This window comes from Schistocerca gregaria, chromosome 1, assembly GCF_023897955.1.
Source record: "Schistocerca gregaria isolate iqSchGreg1 chromosome 1, iqSchGreg1.2, whole genome shotgun sequence".
Lineage (NCBI taxonomy): Eukaryota > Metazoa > Arthropoda > Insecta > Orthoptera > Acrididae > Schistocerca > Schistocerca gregaria.
Window position 1 is genome coordinate 388,420,368 of NC_064920.1, and position 21,129 is coordinate 388,441,496.

General features: G+C 45.5%; 1 protein-coding gene and 1 non-coding gene across 2 annotated transcripts in view; one reads left to right on the plus strand and one right to left on the minus strand.

Annotated features, from left to right (window-relative positions):
* Window positions 1–21,129, plus strand: part of LOC126349326 (vasodilator-stimulated phosphoprotein-like) — a 93,995-nt gene that overhangs the window by 53,679 nt on the left and 19,187 nt on the right. The gene's annotated exons all lie outside the window — the stretch shown is intronic.
* Window positions 20,013–20,087, minus strand: Trnas-cga (transfer RNA serine (anticodon CGA)). Its single transcript has one exon. It is a non-coding gene; the product is annotated as a tRNA-Ser (tRNA).

Below are 21,129 nucleotides of genomic sequence, written 5' to 3' on the forward strand. Positions count from 1 at the left end.
GGTGCACGCCTGTGTACAATCATGATTTCGTAGGCAACCTAAGACAGTTCTCCATGAAGGCATTGACCTTTTTGTCTCACAGTGGGATAAATACAGTTGTATCGATTACTTTTGAATTAGTAAACAGTTTACTTGATTTTTTTCCAGCTGTCTAGTTTTCATTTGTGTGCCCCAAACATTTTAATGATTAATGGTGAGCTTCAGCTTTTCTGCAGAGCTGTAGTTTGGATTTGATGCAAAATATTGCTGCGACCGACCCACTCGTCGTTTTCACGTGCATCGTGTTTTTCTGATATGTGCACTCGCTGCCAAGTGACCATCACGCTGCTAAGAGGAGAGACAATAATACGTGAAGGCAATCAGCGGGACAGACAATGGCTTTCTGAATCGTTGGTACTTCTCCGAATAACGTAAAGGTTCATTGCGCTATAAAGAGGTCGTTCTCGAACCTTTGAAAAGAAAAATTACCCCTGCTTACATTGGTTCATACGACAATCGCTTAACTTTTTCCGCATCTTTCAGAGGCCTTAATCTGTCTGTTTTTTCTGAAATTTTATTTGAAATTTTGTAACTAAGTTTTATTATACTTAAGTATACAGTTGGAATATCGTCTAGGGAACTTTGAACCATCTCATCGTACGGGCCGGCCGCAGTGGCCGAGCGGTTCTGGCGCTTCAGTGCCGAACCACGCTGCTGCTACGGTCGCAGGTTCGAATCCTGTCTCGGTCATGGATGTGTGTGGTGTTCTTAGGCTAGGTTTAAGTAGTTCTAAGTCTAGGGGACTGATGACCTCAGATGTTAAGTCCCATAGTGCTCAGCGCCAATTTTTTTCGTACGGTTTATTTTTCACATTCTTGTTCGTATAATGTTTATGGGTCACTTTCCACAAACAAGTTTTTTCGCGGTACAGTTGTGCAAGTCTATCTTTCAGAATAAAAACAGTACTGATTGTGTAATTGTTTAGTATCAATTAAGCGATTCATCCTTTGAGACATCATCCGATTATGTAAAAGTAGTTGGATGTATTACCGATCCGTCATAAAGCTATACAAAATGGAAAAAGTATCTGGATATGTAATATCTGGATATGTAATGAAAGTAAGAGAATAGATTAGATATCCAGTTACTGTTCCGTTCATTTTCCATTTTATATGGCTTTATGAAGGGTGAATTACACATCAAGCTACTTCTTCATAACCTGATTATGCCCCCAAAACTTGAAACATGGCATTAAATGTAAATCTCGTTTGACTAGGGACTCCCGTCGGGTAGACCGTTCGCCGGGTGCAAGTCTTCGATTTGACGCCACTTTTGCGACTTCGCGTCGATGGGGTTGAAACGATGATGATGATTAAGACAACACAACATCCAGTTCCTGAGCGGAGAAAATCTCCGACCCAGCCGGGAATCGAATCCGGTCCCTTAGGATTGACATTCTGTAGTGCTGACCACTCAGCTACCGGGTGGGGACAACGTGACATTGATTTTAAATGATTTCGCAAGCAAACCTGTTTTTATTCTGTAACGATTCGAAACTGGTCGCTGTAGCACCCTGCGACAATGAAATGTAATAATTTTATGTATGTTTTCCGTTGCGCACTTCGGCCCACTCCTTCACCGTATCAGAAGTAAGCAGATCTTGCTGTCACGTGAAAACCACAGGGAAACTCACAGACTTCCCGAAAGTGGCCATTATCAGATGACGGCACGTGTGTGACCAACTAATGAGGCCGGATTGTCCGTTCCGGGAACTGCAGTTGATACCTGCAGATCGTGCCCCCACCTACGCACCGGCGGAGACTGCAGGTTTTCCAGAATTAGTCGTAAATATCTGCGGCCCGTCACTAAGACCCTCTGTGTATGGCTAGCCATTCTGCTGGCTGTTATAGCACGCCCGGGGTACAAGCGACCCGGCTGGAACAATATGCGGAAAGGCAGACGACAGGGAAGTTTGCTTAACGGCCGTGGCCTAAGCCATCTACCTGGAGCTACAGCGTCAGCTAACACTTTCTCTGAGGCAGCGTCGTTCGTAGAAACGCTCAAAAGCTCGACACTGAGGCAATCAGTGCTTCTGGACCACTTAAGGCTACACATTTCTGCTAATATCAGCTCGGTTTTGAAAACCTTATTTCAGAGAGCTACATTGTTCACACGCTGGCAAATCGGAATCACTATCAGCGCTAAACCGCAGTAGTCCACGGATAGCTTTCTCGCATCATCAAGTTCTTCCTATTCCTTTAACCGCTTGATTCGTTTCTAAACACGACAGTGATACTTTCATATCGTATAGCACGGGGCGCGGTAATTCCAATTGCTTATTGTGATACAGCCAGTACCGGTTTAAGGCGCAAGCAACACAAGCGGAGGGGTCAGAGTCAAGTTTTGTACGGGAGACAGTTGTGAAAAAGTGGTTACAAGCTAACATAGTGTCGCAGTTAGTGCGAATGTATTTGAAACGTGAGATTTTTGATTAAATCCCTAGCTAATTAAACTTAAATTTCACACTCAGGCGTATCTTAACATGAAATACAACGTTTCTTCCTTATGTTACATGCCTTAAAATTTGCTGGTGAGGTTTTTCCATGTGTAATAAATGGCTAATGAAGTTCAAAGATTTCTTACGTTCACTAAGTCAATATAAAACTACGTGGCTTTTTTATGTTTCTGTCATACTTTCTCCAACACAAAATGAAATGATTAGTAAATTACAGAATAAAAAAGTTCGCATACATATAGGATTCCAGGAATTATCGTAAGTGGGAATGAATTGTTTCTTCACTTCATATTTAGCACTTGAATAAGTTAAAATAACGAACTTGTCTATGCAGTACGTATTTTTTTTTAAAAAAAAACCTGATTCCACGAAGCAGCTAATGTCTGCCTGTCTTGGGAGGGGGGGAGGGGGGGGGGCACGCCAACTCGTCAAATATCCCATTTGAGTTCGCGAATCATCTCCCGTGATAGTTGACTGAAATACCGGTAACAAATCTAGAAACATGGATCTGAACTGTTTCGACGTCTTCCTTTAAGCCTATCTGATGGGGATCCCAAACGCTCGCATAGTACTCGAGAATGGACTGAGTTCTATATGCTGTCTCTTTTATAAACGAGTTACACTTACCTGGAATTCCCCCAATAAGTGGAGGTCGACCATTCACCTTTCGTGTCACTGACCTTACTAGCTCGTTCCATTTCACAACGCTTTGCAGCGTTACGCCTGGATATTTAATCGAAGAGACTGTGCCAAGCAGCACACCTCTAATACCGTATACGAAATTTACAGGATTGTTTTTCCTGCTCCTCTGCGTTAACTTACATTTTTCTATATTTAGTGCAAGCTGCCATTCATCGTACCAAATAGAAATTCTGTCCAAGTTGTCCAGTCTGCTGCGGCAGTCACTCAACGATACCTTCTGGTGCATTACAACATAATCAGAAAATACTCACAGATTTCTGCTCACACTATCTGTTAGATCGTCTATGAGTATAATGAACAAGAGCACCGCCATCTTACTTCTCTAGTGACGATACCCTTGTCTCTGATGAATATTCACCATCGAGCACAAGGTACTGGGTTCTATAACTGAAGAACGAGCCACATCAAATCGTTGTCACAGCACCGGAAACGGTGTTTGTACAACTGTCACCCTTGCTGTATCATGTCATAGCATCTTGGATTGGCAGATTCATGTTTAGTGAAACGTATTAGTTCCAGAACTTTACTTTTTTCCCCCGAAGTTCGCAACTTCATTGAGAAAAATGCACAAAAAAAGTTGCGATTGAAAGTATTAGCTGTCGCTGGTCTCTACTTTCCCGCATCTTTCGGGCAGCATCGAAACCCTCAGAGGAGAAACGTGTCTTCTTTTCAAATGTTCGACTGTGTGTGAATTCATAAGGGACCAAACTGCTGAGGTCGTCCGTCCCTACACTTACACACTACTTAAACTGACTGACTCTAAGAACAGCACACACACCCACGACCGAGGGAGGACTCGAACCTCCGGCGGGAGGGGCCCCTCAATCCGTGAATGGTGCCTCAAACCACGCGGCCACTCTTCGCGGATAGGCGATCCCTGAAACGATGCAATCGGCCGCTGTGGTCGAGCGGTTCTAGGCGCTTCAGTTCGGAACTACGCGGCTGCTACGGTCGCAGGTTCGAATCCTGCTTCGGGCATGGATGTGTGATGTCCTTAGGTTAGTTAGGTTTACTTAGTTCTAAGTATAGAGGACTGATAACGTCAGATGTTAAGTCCCATAGTGCTCAGAGCCATTTGAACCTTCTGAATCGATGCAATTTTACGCTTGTTCATATGACTGAAAGTACTTGTCAGCCAGGCACATTGACATTGATCGAGAAAGGTGGTGAACAGAGGGAGCAATGTCTGCAGAACACGGCGGGTGGGACAGGACTTCCCATTTCAACGTTTCCGGGTATGTGTCGACGGGTTTTGCAGCACAGGGTCGAACATTGTCATGCTGCAAAATCACCTTTTCATGACTGTTGGCGTCTGCAGGCGCACAGCTGAAACTCATCAGTTGCTTCCGACGGTTTCAGTACATTCGAAACACCTCTCTTCTACCGCCATGCCGAAATTCGATACCAAAGTCACCGTTCCTGATGCGCTGAACTCATTCTGTGCCCGTTTTTTCACTAACGAGAGCCTTGCCTGAGGTCTATCCCGCCTCTTATGAGCCTCAGTCCCAGATTTCTTCATGTTAAAGCAGAAAATCAAAACTGCGCGTAATTAACGAGAATTGGGCTCGTAATTTGGCAAATTAAATCGTAATAACTTTGTAACCTCAAATCGACTAACATTTTGATGGCGTTATGTTTACAAATGGCACTTACGACGAACGACCTACTGCACCACTTGACCGCTACTGCCATCTGTTGCACAACGGCAAAAGCTAGTTGACGGCCTAATACTTAATTTTACCCTCGTTCTATGGCTGTTATTTGAGTTCTGCGACTGTACTGCAAGTATTTTATAAAATAATATACACTGTAACAGTCACTTATTACTAATATTTTATTAGCACGACGTGCTTCGGCAGCCTGCTGCCATCATCAGATGAATTTACAGTTAATTACAATGTATCAACTGTATACGGACCAGATGATGGCAACATGCTGCCAAAACGCGTTGTACTAGCAATTTATGAGTTATAAGTGTTTCTTGCAGTATACACTGAAAAGCCTGCCAAATATCCTGTAGGACCCCCGCGAACATTCAGAAGTGCCGCTACACGACGAAGCATGGGTTCGACTTTGTCTGAAGTAGTGCTGGAGGGAACTGACGCCGTGACCCCTGCAGTGCTGTCCATAAATCCTTAAGAGTACCAGGGGCTGGAGATCTCCTCTGAAGAGCACGTTGCAAGGCATCCCAGATATGCTCAATAATGTTCATGTTTTGGGAGTTTGTTAGCCAGAGAAAGTGTTTAAACTTAGAAGAGTGTTCCTGGAGCCACACTGTAGCAATTCTGGACGTGTGGGGTGTCACGTTGTCCTGCTGGAATCCGCAATGGACATGAATGGATGCAGCCGATCTGACAGGATGCTTACATTCGTGTCACAGTCGTATCTAGACTCCAGCTGGACTCGTCCCTCATCATTAGACAGCCTCCACTCGCTTGAACAGTCTCCTGCTGACATGAAGAGTCCATGGGCTCATGAAGTTGTCTCCATACCCGTACACGTCCATCCGCTCGATACAATTTGAAACGAGACTCGTTCGACCAGGCAACATGTTTCCATTGATCAACAGTAGAATGTCGTTTTTGGTGAGCCCAGGCGAGGGGTAAAGATCTGTGTTGTGCAGTCATCAATGTTACACGAGTGGGCCTTCAGCTGCGAAAGCCTATGTTGATGATGTTTCAGTGAATGGTTCGCACGTTGACACTTGGTGACGGCCCAGCACTGAAATCTGCCGCAGTTTGCGGAAGGTTGGACTTTTGTCACATTGAACGATTCTCTTCAGTCGTCTTTGGTCCCGTTCTTGCAGGATCATTTTCCGGCCGCAGCGATGTCGGAGATTTGATGTTATACCGGATTCCTGATATTCACGGTAATCTCGTGAAGTGGTCATACAGGAAAATCTCTACTTCATCGCTACCTCGATTTGCTGTATCCCATCGCCCGTGCGCCCAGTGTAACACCACATTCACACTCACTTAGACGTCGACAACCTGCCATTGTAGCAGCAGTAAACGATCTAACAAGTGCACCAGACACTAGTTGTCTTATCTAAATCTACATCTACATCTATACTCGGCAAGCCACCTGACGGTGTGTGGTGGAGGGTACTTTGAGTACCTCTATCGGTTCTACGTTCTATTCCAGTCTCGTATTGCTCGTGGAAAGAAAGATTGTCGGTATGCCCCTGTGTGGGCTCTAATCTCTCTGATTTTATCCTCATGGCCTCCTCGCGAGATATACGTAGGAGGGAGCAATATACTGCTTGACTCCTCTGTGAGGGCATGTTCTCGAAAGTTCAACAAAAGCCCATACCGAGCTACTGAGCGTCTTCCCTGTAGAGTCTTCCACTTATCTATCATCTCCGTAACGCTTTCGCGATTACTAAATGATACTGTAACGCAGCGCGCTGCACTCCGTTGGATCTTCACTATCTCTTCTATCAAGCCTATCTGGTACGAATCCCTCAATGGTGAGCAGTATTCAAGCAGTGGGCGAACAAGTGTACAGTAACCTACTACCTTTCTTTTCGGATTGCATTCCTTTTTAAATCACTCCTAATACCTACTCTTAGATAATTCACAGAATTAACTGCTTCCAGTTGTTGACCTGCTAAATTGTAGCTAAATGATAAAGGATCTTTCTTTCTATGTATTCGCAGCACATTACACTTGTCTACATAGAGATTCAATTGCCATTCCCTGCACAATGCGTCAATTCGTTGCAGATCCTCCTGCATTTTCGTATAATTTTCCATTGTTACAACCTCTCGATATACCACAGCATCATCCGCAAAAAGCCTCAGTGTACTTCCTATGTTATCCACAAGGTCATTTATGTACGTATATTGTGAATAGCAACGGTCCTACGACACTCACCTGCGGCACACCTGAAATCACTCTGACTTCGGAAGACTTCTCTCCACTGAGAATGACATGCTGCGTTCTGTTATCTAGGAACTCTTCAATCCAATCACACAATTAATCTGATAGTCCATATGCTCTTACTTTGTTCATTAAACGACCTTGGGGAACTGTATAGAACGCTTTGCGGAAGTCAAGAAACAAGGCATCTACCTGGGAACCCGTGTCTATGGCCCTCTGAGTCTCGTGGACGAATAGGGCGAGCTGGGTTTCACACGATCGTCTTTTTCGAAACCCATGCTGACTCCTTCTGAGAAGATTTATAGTTTCCAGAAAAGTCATTATACTCGAACATAATATGTGTTCCAAAATTCTACAACTGTTCGACGTCCCTTCTTGAAAACGGGGATGACCTGTGCCCTTTTCCAATCCTTTGGAACGCTACGTTCTTCTAGAGACCTACGGTGCAACGCTGCAAGAAGGGAGGGGGTGGGGGGCGGCGGCAAGACCCTTCGCGTACTCTGTATAAAATCGAACTGGTATCCCATCAGGTCCAGCGTCCTTCCCTCTGTATTTGAATATGCGTGCCTACAGCAGTTACTTTGGTGCTTCAGTGTACATTATTTCATAAAAAGACCTAATTCTTCTGTGGCGAATTAAACGGTCCGCTGAGTGCTCAACCAAATTAAGTCGGACGGAACGATGGACAATAGAATGCGAAAAGGTGGTGTGTACCTGAGTGAAAACAGTGTCTGGAAACCGGAGATAAGGTCGACGATGAATCCAGAAGGGGCCGAATGCGAATCACTTCGCGGAAGAAACTTGGAGCTCGGGCTCTGTAAATAACTGGGGAATAACTTCTGTGGCCTCGCGAAGAGAACTTGACGCAGCGAGGCAGAATCCGGCAGGCCTGCAGGGGACTGGCGAGCAAACAAACGGAGCGGGTCTCTCGGGACGCGCGCGTCCCCACGAGATGGCTGCTGGAGCCTGACCACGCCTCGCGCGCATCTCGCCTCGTCTTGCCCTCCGCCTCAGGCAGCCGCAGTTGCCGCGCCACGCTCAAGTGCCTCCCCCACGCCGCATGAAAGCACTTTTGTCCGCGCACGGGCGGGGACGAGCTGCCCCTGCGGACACTGAACAAGTAGCGGGGACTTCGTCGAAAGCAGATAAGGGGGGGGGGGGAGGGAGGAGCAGAAAGACCGCACACTCGGATTACACACGGTACTTGGACCCTGTTCCTCCCGCTGCCTTTTCATACGGGTGCGTTATCCTGTCCGGGCCACACATCTGCGCTGCGCCAGCCGATGCGGATCCCGCCCGCCCGCCTGCTAGACAAAAGTGCGCGGCGAGATGCGTGCAACTGGTTCACGAGGGCTCTTGTGCGAGGCTGACCTTCGCTGCAGCTGTTGCCGATCTCGTAACTATGCACGCCCATTCCGCACTCACCAGTCTCGCGCGTCCCACTCTACATAATAGCGTGGCGCGAATACCTGGCAGGAACAATGCGCGCGGATGCGAGGTGGGGCAGTCACATCGGTTCAGTTGTGGGTAACGGAAATGACACGCTTCGATTCATTGGTACGAGAATAATGGGTGGTTTTCTTTTGTTTGCGAAAGAGATTGTTACGAAACCCAGTACTACCCACGCTGTTCTGGTATGTGGGATTAATGTCATGTTGAATTAACAGGGGACATAAAGACTAGACACACATTTTTCGCCGGTCGGTGAGGCCGTGCGGTTCTAGGTGGTTCAGTCTGGAACCGCGTGACCGCTACGGTCGCAGGTTCGAATCCTGCCTCGGGCATGGATGTGTGTGATGTTCTTAGGTTAGTTAGGTTTAAGTACACTCCTGGAAATTGAAATAAGAACACCGTGAATTCATTGTCCCAGGAAGGGGAAACTTTATTGACACATTCCTGGGGTCAGATACATCACATGATCACACTGACAGAACCACAGGCACATAGACACAGGCAACAGAGCATGCACAATGTCGGCACTAGTACAGAGTATATCCACCTTTCGCAGCAATGCAGGCTGCTATTCTCCCATGGAGACGATCGTAGAGATGCTGGATGTAGTCCTGTGGAACGGCTTGCCATGCCATTTCCACCTGGCGCCTCAGTTGGACCAGCGTTCGTGCTGGACGTGCAGACCGCGTGAGACGACGCTTCATCCAGTCCCAAACATGCTCAATGGGGGACAGATCCGGAGATCTTGCTGGCCAGGGTAGTTGACTTACACCTTCTAGAGCACGTTGGGTGGCACGGGATACATGCGGACGTGCATTGTCCTGTTGGAACAGCAAGTTCCCTTGCCGGTCTAGGAATGGTAGAACGATGGGTTCGATGACGGTTTGGATGTACCGTGCACTATTCAGTGTCCCCTCGACGATCACCAGAGGTGTACGGCCAGTGTAGGAGATCGCTCCCCACACCATGATGCCGGGTGTTGGCCCTGTGTGCCTCGGTCGTATGCAGTCCTGATTGTGGCGCTCACCTGCACGGCGCCAAACACGCATACGACCATCATTGGCACCAAGGCAGAAGCGACTCTCATCGCTGAAGACGACACGTCTCCATTCGTCCCTCCATTCACGCCTGTCGCGACACCACTGGAGGCGGGCTGCACGATGTTGGGGCGTGAGCGGAAGACGGCCTAACGGTGTGCAGGACCGTAGCCCAGCTTCATGGAGACGGTTGCGAATGGTCCTCGCCGATACCCCAGGAGCAACAGTGTCCCTAATTTGCTGGGAAGTGGCGGTGCGGTCCCCTACGGCACTGCGTAGGATCCTACGGTCTTGGCGTGCATCCGTGCGTCGCTGCGGTCCGGTCCCAGGTCGACGGGCACGTGCACCTTCCGCCGACCACTGGCGACAACATCGATGTACTGTGGAGACCTCACGCCCCACGTGTTGAGCAATTCGGCGGTACGTCCACCCGGCCTCCAGCATGCCCACTATACGCCCTCGCTCAAAGTCCGTCAACTGCACATACGGTTCACGTCCACGCTGTCGCGGCATGCTATCAGTGTTAAAGACTGCGAGGGAGCTCCGTATGCCACGGCAAACTGGCTGACACTGACGGCGGCGGTGCACAAATGCTGCGCAGCTAGCGCCATTCGACGGCCAACACCGTGGTTCCTGGTGTGTCCACTGAGCCGTGCGTGTGATCATTGCTTGTACAGCTCTCTCGCAGTGTCCGGAGCAAGTATGGTGGGTCTGACACACCGGTGTCAATGTGTTCTTTTTTCCATTTCCAGGAGTGTAGTTCTAAGTTCTAGGGGACTGATGACCACAGATGTTAAGTCCCATATTGCTCAGAGCTATTTTAACCACATTTTTCACTCTTCTGCCGTGTGTACGCTGTTTTGAAACTACCTGGCAGATAAAAACCTTTTGTCGGACCGGGACTGGAACATTGCGATATGCGGGCTCTTACCGACTGAGCAATACTGACACGACCTGCTCTGCCAACAGCTCTTTCCTGGTTTCTAACTTCTTTCGATATACAACTCTCTACACCGCATATGTAATCAGAATGACGAAAAAGTGGCCGTAAACTTTTTTTTTTTAAAAAAGTACAAAGTTAAGGAGTTTCGTTTAATAGGCTGACTGGTGTTGGTACTATAGAATCCCGATGTTAGAAGCGGATAGTGGTTTCTCCTGAAGGTTAAATTTCAGGTCCAACACGACTTTCACTTGCGAGCGTGAGCCGAGCTTTCGGTGCTGGAAACATATTACGTCGTTCGGATGAAATATTTTTGTTCAGCGAAATCAGACCGATATTTTTTTTAAAAAAATAGAGGCTATTCCAGACGGTGTGTACTTAATTAGAAACAGTTATTTTATTATTTAATTCTTAATTAGTAACTAGTCTTTGTTAATTAACTTCTTACCAGAATGCAAATACAGAAATTGTAAAACGCGAGTGTAGGAAGCAGATACGTTTTAGATTCCACGACAGACCGCCTTCTTTTTCATCCCCTTCTTAAGTAAGTAGTATTATCTTTGCGAAGCAGGCGTCAAATCCAGCTGATAGCGGCAAGACCGGCTTTGCGCCATTATTTATACTGAGAAAATATAATTGAAATGTTTCCAAGTTACGCCACTGCAACAGCCCGACATTATGTCAAAGAGTACCCATGGAACAACATGCAAACAGGAGTTTGCAGACTGTTGACCCACGAATCGGAAATAATTGCGAGTACATTTTTACCAGGCGATAAACTGTCGCAAGATGCACAAGCATCAACAGACAATGTAATAAGGCAATATGGCCTAAGCTTTGCCCGAAAGTCTTCTCGTGTGAAAAATATGGAGGATCTGTTTCGGAGACTTATGACAGCAGCCAATCCCTATGTTTCTTCTTTACGGAAACCATCTCCGAGGAAAGTGAAAACTTTGTCGTCAGAAGTTGTTGCCTTCTTGGTAGCTGCTGCAGACGATTATCAGGAATCAGCATGAAGAGTATCAAATGTCGGTGAGAAACAATATGAAGAAGGAAATTAAGCTTAAAACAACAAATACAAGTGGAAGAAGACTAAAAAGATTTATAAAACACTCCATTTGTGCTACTAATATATATTTTCTGTTATAAAGACAGATACAGAGACAGTTGTGTTACAGAGTCTACCATTAAAATTATAAATGTTCACCGAAAGCATTTTTTGTCCACTAAGTAAATTTTTTCCAGAGTCTTTTCGCCGTATTGGATCCACAATTTTAAGTTTTTCAATTTTCATATAAAATCACTATCAAAGTAATCAAAACCCCATTACATCCATTTTTGGCCATATTGGAGCAGATTTTGAATTCTAGCCAAATTTATTCTGGCCCACTGTGCCCAGTGGCTAATCATTTATCTCCAGTACTGGAGTTCATGATATGCTCTACACATTAGACATGGCCATTATTTATATTGTGACAAACGTAATGTTGTGGCTTAAACTGTTTTAACCCTGTAAGTATTCATATAGATTTTTCACTGCCTCGGTAGAGAATTTGTAACATTTCCTGTACTCTACATGTAAATTTTCTGTATCTTTGGACAGAAACAGTGAAGATGGTCTGTGACTGGAACAGGCCAGTATTTGGGTTTTGAATAAAAATGTAGCTAATGGTCAAACATGCATTTGAACAAAAAAATCTTAGCTGCCCGTCTACCTGTGTCTTGCAGGGAATGAGGTTTTACCTTAGTAGCGTAGCCGTGTATCGCTGCATGTAATGACGGAGTCTGAAATGAGAGCTCTACGTGGCGGTGTTTACATCGAAGTAGCAGACTCTGACCGCTTTTGTTTCCAATCTTAGTGAATTTCACGAACTCTTTCTCCAAAAGGTTTCACCTGTTGACTCGCCCTGTATACGAAGAGAATAACTAAGACATTTTGTCATTTTAGTGCTAACATTCTTAAAGAAATGTCAACTTACAAGCGTATTTGTAATTTATGTGTCTTAGCTATACTCTTCGTTTAGATACTGCTTGTTTGTATCTAATCTAAAGGCGGAACTTCCTGGTAGATTAAAACTGTGTGCAAGAGTAGATCACTTGCTCGCGAAAGGCAAAGTTCCCGAGTTCGAGTCTCTGTCCGGCACACAGTTTTTATCTGCCAGGAAATTTCATATCAACGCACAACGCTGCAAAAGTGAAAATCTCATTCTGTAATCTGAAGGTGACCGTTTAAGTGGTCGAAACTAGTAATAATTCTTTTCCACGTTGCGATCCCGGCCAAATAAATGTTTCAGTGAGATCTGCAACATTGACAAGTGTACGGATCACAGCCACCTCAGGTAATTACAGAATCTGAATCTATGGACTGCAACTGTTTAAGGTGTAACGAAACAGATTCGCGGCCGAATGCTTGATAGGACGTCGTGTAACCTTCCTCCCCATTACTCTTTTGATCCTCAGTACAGTTTTCTTTGCGACAATCGGGCTTGTGTAAGGTAGCTTCGAACAACACACAAGTGTTACGGAGATGCTTCGACAACTCAGATGGGAATTCCTGGAGCGAAGGCACCGTTCTTTTCGAGGACATTACTGAGGAAAATTAAGATATTTTTGAGAACCGGCATTTGAAGTTGATTGCAGAACGATTCTACTGCCGCCAACACACAATTCGCGCAAGGACCACGAATATAAGGTACAAGAAATTAGGGCCCGTACGGGATTTATAGGCAGTCGTTTTCCCATCGATCGCTATCTGCTAGTGGAATAGGAAAGGAAACGACAAATGGCGGTACAGTGTACCCTGCTCCACGCTCAATAAGCTGGCTTACGGAGTAGGTATTTAGTTGTAGATGTAGAAGGAAGGCATGGTTAGCCGAGAGACGCCTCTTAGTACGAAACATGACAATGTCAGTTAAAACCTATACGTGTCTTTTTCAGGTGTATTACAATTCTCCAATTTGAAGTGAGACTGCTGTGAACGGATGACAGTTCTTACCATTTACTTCGTTTATTTTGTCCATAAGTAACACACTTCCCAACAGTGGTTACACCCGACCACGCTCATACTAGCAGTTAAATTTAGTTCCACTATTGCGCTGAAGTTTACTTTTGCTGTATTGTTTTCCAGATACAACAACACGGCCCAGCAACGAAAGAATGATGCTACTGATTTGTCCACTGATTTCGCATGTCATCTCCTGCATCCTCCGCGAATAAACCGATTCATCAATATCTGCTGCCGTAACATTCGACGGGAAACTTGTAAAAAAATGTTTTATCAGCATCGACAAGCTGTTCCTTTTTTGTACATCTCGCCTGCACACGAAAACACACGTTGAAACTGGACAGTGACAGCTCTCCTCTCGTATAAAGGCGAGTGAACGGTAGCGACTGGACTGCGCTGAACGAAACAGCAAGACAGTGGTTCCTGCATGGAAAGGAGCACGCGCTACATTCAGAATCTTCCAGATAACCAGCGACGCGTAAGGAAACGTCCATTAATTACGTGAGGGATTTTCTTTAAAATTTGAGCCCTCCCCGCTTCGTGACATTTGGTGGAATGTCATGAGATCCTTCTCCCTCTCATATGAGGTTATCCCCGTAGTTGTGTAAAAATACGTAAAAACGATTTTTTTAAATTTGATGTAAATGTTCATTAAGACAATGCTCGATGGGGAACTTCAGTTTAGCGTCATTCCACTAACAATTAAGTTCTTGCCCGCACGTTTGTGTCTAATTGTCGGCATGCCGCTTGACATACACATTGTGAAAGTTTTCATACAAACAGGTGCTGGGCACAATAACACCGGCTTTGTATGCGCTGCAAAATACCACGACTGACTCACTGACTGACAAGCAGTGTTTTCGACCGGCGTCGCAGAGAACTCGACGAATGAAATTTGACATTTGTGCAGCACTTGTTTCAAATTGGGAAATCGAAGCCATGCACACATGCAAGCATTCAGTTCAGTTCAGGGGGGCCATAAAAACTGGTGGGCGCTATAATATTGTCCATTATAATAATGTATATTTTCTGAAATAAAAATGTGAAGTGAGATTTTTATGTCGCCTCACCCCTCTTTAAATGAGATTTGGAGAAATTCTGCCAGACCCCCTTCCCCCCGTTTTGAGCCCACGGAATTAATGAACGACCCTTAATCATAGGATTGATTGTGTCAGACCTAGTATTAACAGTAGTACGCAGTACAGTCGTGATTCTTGCAGCTGGTCCCAGCTGTCACTCGGGACTCATCCTGAAAAGCGAATCGGGTCGTGTTTGCCGATTGATCTGGTGTCGTTCGGTTATCGGCGCAGCTCGCTGATTTGCTGTGGGCACAACTTTGTCGCACAGGTAGAACCAGAGCCGCGTCCCTCCAGGCCGTCCTGTCGTTTATGGTGCCGATTTTTATTTAATCCCCCCCCCACCCCCCACCCGTCCATAGCGCCTCCCCTTACGGAAAACTCCAGACAGATTTACAGCGTGGAACGCCTGCCTTTCGCTTATGTCGCATCATAATACCTAGTCCCCCCTTTTTTTATTTTGCTAATAAACTGCTGGCGTAATTTATTAGCCTGGTTATGAAAGATCGTAAATATGCCACCTGTTACCAAACAACACTAGGTAAGGCTGTACAATCGCGCTCAGCTTCTCTCTGGCTGGATAAATTTCGACGATACAGATACATCGTACACACCGCAGGTTGAATTTCACCCCTCTGCCCGTCCCACCAAACTACGATCAATCCTCCTCCTTTCTTTCACCCGTTCCACTACCCCTCTTTCAGTCTCGAAGCAAAAATTATGAAGTTGCTTGAGCGACGTCGGGAGCCTCCGTTGTGAGCCGGGTTATTAATTCACGCTGAATCTAACGTCAGGAGAAACGGGCCCTGCCAAATAAGAAAGGGGAAAATGGCGAACGCCGGAGTATAATGCCTTGTCATTACGGCCGCAATTCCGTTTTGAGCAATAATGGCTACAATTTTGCATCGCATTAGCAATTTTCTACGAGGATAGCAGCGCGTCGTCCGTCATGCGCGACCTTACTGGAGAGGAAATTGAGGGGTGGGGGGAGGAGGGGGGGAGGAGGAGGGAAGCTTGGGGTCCTTCACCCCGCGTGCCGTCGTCTATGCTCTGTAGTGTTACGTTTTGGTAACACCTAGCGTGCAGATATCGAGTCCTGTAATCAGAAATACAAGATGATTCAAAAATAACAGTACACACTTCAGTGGTGCAGTGTATGCATTAAAATAAGAGTGAAATGATAAACAAAATTATGTCTGAAATTGTTTTATTCCCGAGAAATGCAGTAGAGTATGGATCACAAGTGCAACACAAACAACACAAAATTGATTGACTTCAGAAATCAATGACAGGAAAGTAACGGAAATTCAGTAAACTACGTACTCTATAGGCCAGCCGCGGTGGTCTAGCGGTTCTAGGCGCTCAGTCGGGAACCGCGCAATTGCTACGGTCGCAGGTTCGAATCCTGCCTCGGGCATGGATGTGTGTGATGTCCTTAGGTTAGTTAGGTTTAAGTAGTTCTATGTTCTAGGGAACTGATGACCTCAGAAGTTAAGTCCCACAGTGCTCAGAGCCATTTGAACCATTTTGAACGTACTCTATATTTACTCCAAAACATGTTCGGAATGATATCCACATTGATAAAGACAGTGGCGTGCCCGGTGTCTTACCGCTCTCGGAATGTTGCAGGCACCGTTCGTCTCATTCTGTCACTTGGACAGTCTTTTTCAATTGACTGCTGTAGTTGTGCTACGTTCTCAGTTGGAGCACCACTCGCGAGCTTCTGGAGACGGGCCCAAAGAGTTGAAAGTTGCAGATCCGATGGATCATCCATCTGGTCCTGCACGATAAGCGACATTGAGATACTCGCGTGCCTCCCGAATGTAGTGTGCAGGAGCACCGTCGAGCATAAACCATAGTTTGGTTCGAGCAGCGAGTGGGACATCGTAAAGTAGACCACCCAATTCATGTTCCAAAAACTGTCTATACACTATTCCAGTCAGCCGCTGTGGAATAACATGTGCTCCGAGTAACTGATTGACCATTATACCACACCAAGTATTCACTCCAAAACGATGTTAATATGCTCGTACTCTAGTTGCGCTAGGATTGCTATGAGCGTCCATGAGACCCACACAGATAAAGAACATGATGAACAGTACCCGACTGGCAGAAATTCTGCCGTCTAGTGTAGACTACAGGTGTCAGTTCCGGTACCATCAGCATGTGAAATGGGTGGAATGTTCTCAACAACCACTCCATCTACTTGTAGCCGACATAATCGTGGCCTACCACGAATGCTATATCCCCTCAAACGCTTATCTACAGCTGTGAAAGTCTGATGGTTTGGTACTTTCTGTTTCGAAAAATTTCCCATATACCTTCGTCTTGCTGCACGTACATTGTCTTGTACCGCACAGTGATGGAGGTACATATCCGTTTGGGCACGTCATCGTAACGTACACAACGACTGCAGTCTATGAAGTAAAACATTGTGGTCCGTATTTGGAATAACACACGTAATAACCCTTCTTGGATCATTACTGACGTCTGCTCTGACTACGTCGCAACTTGTGTGCATCTTCAGATAAGATTAATCAAGAACTGTCAAGAGAAAAATTTGTTTTCGTGTTCGTTTTTTTTTTCCAAGCCATTACACTAGGTTTATTTGTTTTACAGTCAAACGTCAATCTTTGCACCGGACATACATAATGCGCAGATCTCTTCGAAAATCTCTATATGGCGGCTTATGCCGAACTGCAATTAAAGCAAGTGAGAATTTTCCGGATCGAGTAATTATATCTACGACGAAAGATGCGCTATGCCTGTAAGATCTCCCTGTGTTGGAAAATTGAGTATGTGGAGAATGTCTTTAGAAACTTGCCGTATTTAAAATGCCCTCATACAACAGAATTTATTGACTCAAGCATTTTAAGAAACACATCACAGAGGAAAGGCTCACTTTGCGCTACGTGGTATTCTATAGGAATAGATGGGCATTTAAATGAAGATAAAATTTCCTGTGTGCAAATTCATGACCTGCCTTAGGAAATATGCACATGCCCATCTTATAGACAAGGACATGTACAATGACCACAAATGTCTCAGTGTGCTAGTTTAAGACTTTGCCAAACAAAGTCCAAAATGAAAATGCGCTAGAACAGACACTGAATGCTACCTGAGAAATCATGGCTGCTACGACTCAACTTGCCTTCGAAAACCTGCATGATCATACAGCGAAGCCAGGACTAATCACGCTGCTAAATAAATAAGTGTATGCTTTGAAAGCAGCTCGTATGAATATACACGTTTGCTGAAGTCAACTGAACGGAGCAGATCTTCTTCTGCACCTGCATGGCAAGTTGCACGAAAGCATGGTTGTTACGTAGAATCATACTTTTTTCAACTGTCATTTTAACAATGGGAAGCAAATGTAAATAAATTAGGAGAAATTATGTTCATCTTAAAGATTATTTCAACTCAAGATACTGATCATAGTACGAGAATGTTGAATCTCAACGTTCGTAATGGCTCATTACAGACGTGAAATCGTTGCACTGCAGTGCTGGAACTTAGCTCATCATAAGTCGCATCTCGTAACCCGAGTGCGCAGAACGCCATGACGTGTCAAGACTGCAAATCCGTCTCATCCATTGAGAACCAGTCAGCACAGGGCTGCACATCCGGAGTCTTGCGTCCAGAACCGAAGAGGAACCACAAGCACGCTTCTCTCATCTACCTTTATTCTGTTTTCAATGATTCCCGGTCCTTCTTTGTGAGACCATTACTACTATATGAAATTAGATACTAGTTAGTACCATGAACATTGGCATATAACTTTCAATTTCAAAAATACTGCATGATGTATTAAAGAACTCACGAATTGATCAACAGTCAGGTTGGCGTCGCACTGCTGTCTCCAGGCACGTTTTCGCTGGTCATAGGGGATCAATTCGAAGCAGGACTCATCACTCAAGACAATTCGACTCCAGTCAATGAGATCCCAGGCTAAGACGAGTCTAGAGACTCCCTGGACAGCGGTTTTTTGGAGGCTCCGTGTTTCAGCCTGTAAAAACGGAAACCTTATATGATCGCTTTGTTGTCCGTCCAACTGTTTGTCCGAATGCTACGAAACCATTTTTCTTAAACATAGGTAGAGGTATCAAGCTCAAATTTATGTTACATTGTAAGGTCTATGACCCCTTGGCGGTGTAAATATTTCAAGCTTCAAGCTCCCTCCGATCAAAAGATCGGCCATTTACGTCACATATTTTGTTACTCGAAAACTAACTCATCAAGAACTGTAGGGTGCTTCCTGTTAACTTACGTTTATGAAATTTGGGAGGAAACCAGGTTTCACTCTAAAAGGAAAGAAACAAATCCTAAAATTGCTAGTTTTTCATTGTTCATAAGAAGAACTTTTTTTATAGATATATAATTTTGTGTCCACCTGTCTGTCTGTTGGTCTGTTAATACCCTTATCCTCTGGAACAGTTTGGCTACCAAGTTTAGATTTATGTGACAAACTGAAGCCTATGGTCCCTTGGCGGCGTAAAAATTGTGTACTTCTAATTCAATGAAATCAAGAAATAGGGTCATTTATGTTAAATTATTTTGATACTCGAAAACTCACTGATCAAAACCTGAAGGGTGCTTCCCGTGGATCTATAGTCATGAGATTCTGCAACAAGCAATAGTCCACTGTACTAATGAAGGAAAAAAATCTGAAATTTGTAAAACTGTAGTTATATCACACGACAATATCTTTTTCCATTCGAAAATACATTCCATTCATCATCTGTCAAAAGCACAATAGACTAACACATCCACCCAAACGTAAAATGTAAGCTGTAGTCATGTTTTAGAAAGTAAAGAAAAATGTTTTACTTAAGCTTCTCTCCCTACATAGATAAACTGAAGTCGCCTGCTCGCATCTTTTTGTGTTACCGTGCTATCCCGACTGACTTGACTGGTGGTAAGTTCCTATGGGATCAAACTGCTGAGGTCATCGGTCCCTTGGCTACTTAATTTAACTTAAACTGACTTTCGCTCAGAAGACACACATACCCAGCCCCGAGGGAGGACTCGAACCTCTGACGGGGCAACCGCGCGAACCTTGGCAAGGCGCTTGAGACCACGTGGCTATTCCGCGCGGAGGTTATTCCGAGGAACTACTGTGAAGATTTTGATGCAGCCTGGAATCACCGAGAGCAATATCTTGCCGGTTAAGATGCTCGATTTCCAATATGGATAAACTGCACTGAACAGACAAAGAAACGGTACAACTACCTACTATCATGTAGGGCTCAAGCGAGCACGCAGAAGTGCCGCAACACGATGTGGCATGGATTTGACTAATGTCTGAAGCAGTGCTCGAGGGAGCCGGAAGAGAACGACGGGGTGGAGAGCTCTTCTCAACAGCACGTTGCAAGGCATCCCACATATGTTCAATAATGTTCATGAAACTTCCTGGCAGATTAAAACTGTGTGTCCGACCGAGACTCGAACTCGGGACCTTTGCCTTTCGCGGGCAAGTGCTCTACCAACTGAGCTACCGAAGCACGACTCACGACCGGTACTCACAGCTTTACTTCTGCCAGTATCCGTCTCCTACCTTCCAAACTTTACAGAAGCTCTTCTGCGAAATATGCAGAACTAGCACTCCTGAAAGAAAGGATACTGTGGAGACATGGCTTAGCCACAGCCTGGGGGATGTTTCCAGAATGAGATTTTCACTCTGCAGCGGAGTGTGCGCAGATCCCGAGTTCGAGTCTCGGTCGGGCACACAGTTTTAATCTGCCAGGAAGTTTCATATCAGCGCACACTCCGCTGCAGAGTGAAAATCTCATTCTGGAATAATGTTCATGTCTGAGGAGTCTGTTAGCCAGCGGAAGTGATTTAACTCGGAAGTCTGTTCCTGGAGCCATTCTGTAGGAATTCTGGACCTGTGGGGTGTCGCATTGTCGTGCTGGAATTTCCCACGTCCATAGCAATGCACAATGGGCACGAATGGATGCTGCTGATCAAAGAGGATGCTTACCTATGTATCACCTGTCGGAGTCGTATCAAGAGTGACATGTCACTCCAATTGCACACACCTAACACCATCACAGAGCCGCTAACAGCTTCAATAGTCCCCTGCTGACGTGCAGGGTCGATGGATTCATGAGATTGTCTCCGCACCCGTACACGTCCATCTGCTCGATACAATTTTAAACGAGACTCGTCCGACCAGGCAAAATGTTTCCAGTCATGGCGAGTCCAACGTCGGTATTTATGGGCCCAGGCGAGGGGTAAATCTTTAAATCTTTGTGTCGTGCAGCCACAGGAGTAGGACTTCGGCCCCGAAAGTCCACGTTGGTGTGGTTTCTATGAATGGGCCGCAGTCTGACTCTTGTTGGTAGTCCAGCATCGCAGTCTGCAACAATCTGCGGAATGACTGCACTTGGCGCCAGGCGTCGTTGCTCCCCTTCTTTCAGGATCTTTTTGCGGCCGCAACGATTCTTGATATTCACTCTACACTCGTGAAATAGACGTACGGGAAAATCCTCACTTCATCGCTACCTCGAACATGCTGTGTCCCATCGCTGACTATAACTCCAC